Source organism: Alligator sinensis, unplaced genomic scaffold (genome assembly GCF_000455745.1).
Source record: "Alligator sinensis unplaced genomic scaffold, ASM45574v1 scaffold428_1, whole genome shotgun sequence".
In the NCBI taxonomy this organism is placed as follows: domain Eukaryota; kingdom Metazoa; phylum Chordata; order Crocodylia; family Alligatoridae; genus Alligator; species Alligator sinensis.
In genome coordinates this window covers 3,010,373-3,014,768 of record NW_005841919.1, presented here as the reverse complement: position 1 = coordinate 3,014,768, position 4,396 = coordinate 3,010,373, and the positions used below count along the sequence as shown (strand labels likewise).

At 44.7% G+C, this 4,396-nt stretch overlaps 1 protein-coding gene across 12 annotated transcripts in view; it reads right to left on the bottom strand.

Annotated features, from left to right (window-relative positions):
* PLEKHG4B (pleckstrin homology and RhoGEF domain containing G4B) overlaps nucleotides 1-4,396 on the bottom strand; it is a 234,881-nt gene that overhangs the window by 211,541 nt on the left and 18,944 nt on the right. The gene's annotated exons all lie outside the window — the stretch shown is intronic.

Here is a 4,396-nt window from a genome sequence, read left to right as displayed (position 1 = left end):
CTAATGGCTCCTTACCCGAGTGTGTGGTCTACTCGGCAAGGCTACTACAAAGCAAAGACAATCAGAGTGACAGCTCCTTATTATCATAATAAATTACTTCACCAGCTACATGACTAGCTACTCATGTAGAAATGAAGAGCATTGAAGGACTGTTTACTTCTCAACCACAGTACATTAACATAACCAAAAGACTGCTAGCTGCACTTCACTACACAAATATCTGTTATTAATAAAAATAACGTATTATTCATATACACAGAGTTTCTTTAATAAAAACCATGCTCAAGTTCACATACACAAAACACTCACAGCAAAAGAATATGGGTCAATACTCATTGAAAAACAAAAAGAGAAAGAGAGAAATTGAGCTAATAAGAATCAGGAGTTTATTTATTCGAGTTGGTGTTTTGGGTGGAAACTAATTACATTTATCTTTGTTAGTTACAAGTATAATAATATTCTGAGGTTTTCAGCAATTTCATTAGGCTTCCCTATAGGCAAATCCTGCTTCTGGTGAATTCAATGGGAAAACAAATAGTCTTGAGCAGGAGTTGGAGCAAGCCCATGGAGTCAGACTTGGCTAATCTATACCTTATTCTCAAACCTGCTTACAGCAAGGTACTCAGTTTGAGCTTACTTGATATATGGGAAGGGACCTGCTGACAGATCGTTCTCCAGAACAGCTTCTCCGCTTCCAGGAGAGAGCTCACCATCACCTCAAGTCCAAAAATCTCTCTATCACAGTGGTTTCCAGGGCCTAGCAAAATTTGTAGGGCTTCATAAATTCACAGATTGTAAGGCCGGAAGGGACCGTGGAAAATCATCGGGTCCAGCCCCCTGCCTCAAGCAGGAAAGAGAACTGGGGGTCAAATGACCTCAGCAAGGGGACTGTCTAGTCTCCTCTTGAAGATTTCCAGGACAGATGATTGCACCACCTCTGAAGGGAGCTTATTCCACAGTCTAGACACCCTGACTATGAAGAAGTTTTTCCTAATGCTGAGCCTAAATTGGTCTTCCAGGAGTTTGTGGCCATTACTTCTGGTTTCCCCCTCAGGTGCCCGGGTGAACAGTTGAGCCCTTGATGTACTCCTCTTGTGTAGTGGAAAGCTGCTACCAGGTCCCCTCTCAACCTCCTTTTTTTCAGGCTAAAGAGATCCAGATCCCTCAGACTTTCCTCATATGGCTTGCCATGTAAGACTCTGATCATACAAGTGGCTTTTCTTTGGACTTGCTCAAGCTTGTCCATGTCCTTGTTAAAGTGCAGTGCCCAGAACTGGTTGCAGTACTCCAGCTGCAGTCTCACCAGTGCTGAGTAGAGTGAAAGAATCACCACTTTGGTTTTGCTGGAGATGCATTGATTGATGCATGCCAGAGTATTATTTGGCCTGCTGGCTACAACATCGCACTGCTGGCTCATGTTCGTACTGTGGGCTGTTATAAACCCCAGGTCCCTTTCATTCATGGTGCTAGGCAGTTTGGTGCCCACCAAGCCTGTAGGTGTGTTGGGGATTGTTTGTCCTGAGGTGGAGCACTTTACATTTCTCAACATTGAGCTTTAGATTCCGATCCGTCCAACTTGCTAACTTGTCTAGGTCCATCTGTATCTGTAGCCTATCTTCAAGCGTGACCATGCTTCCCCATAACTTGGTGTCATCCATGAATTTGGCCAGTGAGCTCTTCACCACCACATCCGAATCATTAATATTGATGTTGAAAAGTACTAGACCAAACTCTGACCCCTGAGAGAAGCAAGGAGGGTAAGAGTGCTCAGAAACCCCCTTGGCTCAGCAAGGGCATTCAGCAATGCCTGAGGACTAAAAGGGTGGCGTACAACCAGTGGAAGGGAGGAGCTATCACCAAGGAGGAGTACTCCTCCTCTGCCCGGGAGTGTAGGAGGGCTATTAGGAAGGCCAAGGCAGAGATGAAACTCAGGCTAGCGTCCAGGATTAAGGACAACAAAAAGTCCTTTTTCAAGTACATTGGGAGCAAGAAGAGGGCACCAGGCAATGTAGGGCCCCTGCAAGACTCAAATGGTAACCTTGTGGCTACGCCAGACAAGAAAGCTGGTATTTTTAACAGTTTCTTTGCCTCTGTTTTCTTGAACAGGGACCGGGACATCCATCCTACCAGAGGTAGGGACAAATCTCGGGGATAGCTCTGTCAGGTCTTTGGTCAGCGCAGATGTAGTTAGGGATCTTCTGGAAGGGCTGAACACTTTTAAATCTGCAAGTCCAGATGCCCTCCACCCCAGGGTGTTGAGGGAGCTGGCAGGGGTCATCATGGAGCCCCTGGCCTGGCTGTATGAGAATTCGTGGTCATCTGGCCAGGTGCCGAAGGATTGGAAACTAGCTAATGTGGTCCCAATTTTTAAGAAAGGGAGGAAGGAGGACCCAAGTAACTATAGGCCTGTAAGCCTCACCTCGGTGCTCGGGAAGATCTTGGAGAGAATCATCAAGGAGCCCTGCCAGAGGGGTCCCCAGCCCCCTGCAAGCCCCACTTACCTTAGGCTCCAGGAATGAAGAGTGAAGCTGAGCTGATCAGAGCTGTGGCTGACTGAGAGCCTCAGGCCCTGCCCTTCCTCCTCCCCCTTCCCCTCCTGTTAGGGTTGAGGGTTCCCTGCCCTGTTTGCAAACAGCTCTTGCAGGCTGGAGCTCAACCAGCCTGCAGAGCTGTTTGTAAAAGCAGGGAATCCGTGGGCTTCTTTGCTAAAAGGAGAAATTCATGTTTTCTCTGATAAAAAGGGGAAATCCATGGGATTTTCCATGGGAACGGAAAACCAGGATCCCTGGTGATCAGGCTCCCCTGTGGGCAGGGGAACCCAAGGAGCAGCCTCTTTATCACTCCCTGAACAGACAGCTCCTCTTCAAGGAAACTTTGTAACTCTCTAGCCAGGGAGCCAGAAGCCTGGCATGACCCTATACAGCTAATTTTTTTTATAGTGTTATAAAGTGCTACAGACACTTTGGGCGTGTCTACATGTAACGCTATATCGCCACAGTGTCCATGGATGCCTACACATGACCAGAAGCTACTTCACCATAGCAGCATGTTCCCCATTATAGCGTGCTGCTACAGCGAGGTAGCTGCTAAAAAATAACCAGGTGTCACGTATACGGTGCAGTTCAGGCAGTTAATGCACTGTGCTTTAGTGATGGTAAAGCACAGCACAGTAGCAATGTCATTGTAGGGCAACGTGTAGATGCACCATTTGTAGCACTACAGATGAACAATGGGCCATACCCATACATTGGGATTTCTTTACAACAATTTCAGGGGCTTCTGCTATAGCTATAATGCATTTTTCACTTGACCATGGGACAATACAGGGACTAAATCTGATCTGTACAGCCATTGATTTCTAAAAGTTTGTTTCTTCACCCTGAGAATTAAAATGAGGGTGGGTGGAAGGGAAAAGGGAGAAAGATTTCTACAAATCTAACAGCTGAGTGTACAAAGACTGCTTATTCCTGGTCATTTATCCAATTCAAGCAATGGTCCAATGTACACCACAGCCTCAATCAATAATACTTATTTTCAAAAGCTTATGTAGAGCTAAGTACAAGGCCAGGCTCAGATTTGGTAGTTCACCCATACCATTCCCAAAATCCCCATAACTCATAATTTTTTCAGCAGCCAAACTATTTTCTCAGGCCATTAAAAGATGTCCTTATAGCAATTCGCTCCTGCTTTGTAGAACAGGGAGACACTGTAGGCTGACAAGAACCTGATGAACCCAGGGTTTGACCAGGATCAAAACAGGTGCAGTACAGTCATTTACCCACACTGCCCTTTTCAGGCTGGATTTCTGTTTCTCTGCCAAGTAGGTAGCCAGAGAAAGAATGCAGCCTGGCCAGTTTGTCCAGGGAATGATTTAGAATAACTTTATAGATGCAAATAACCAGGTCCTAGGGAAAAGTATTAGCACATTGTATCCCACATACTTCAGAGGGACTTGAAGTAGGACAGCGGAGTTGTATAGCTATAAAATCTTGGGACATGCCAGAGTGCTAGCGTGCCAGCAAAACAAAACCAGGGCAAGAGATACATGGCAGAATGCACTGCATATATTTATATAGTTAATAATGATAAATGTTGCCTTATTTACTGTAAAAAAAAACCCAAAAACTAACAGGTTTTCTAAAAATTCTAAACCTGATGACAATAAATAAAACTTCATATACTACCTTTGTTCTTGTATATTCTTTTTTGTTAAGCAAGCTGTGATGAGAGAAGAAAAAAGAGAGAGAGAAAGAAAAAAAGAAAAAAGAAAGGAGAGAAAAAAGGGAAGAGAGAAAAAGAGAACGAAAAAGGAGAGAAAAAGAGAACAAGTAGAAAGAGGAGAAAGAAGAGAGAGAGAAGGGAAAGAAAAGATGAAAGAAAAAAGGAAGAGGGAAAG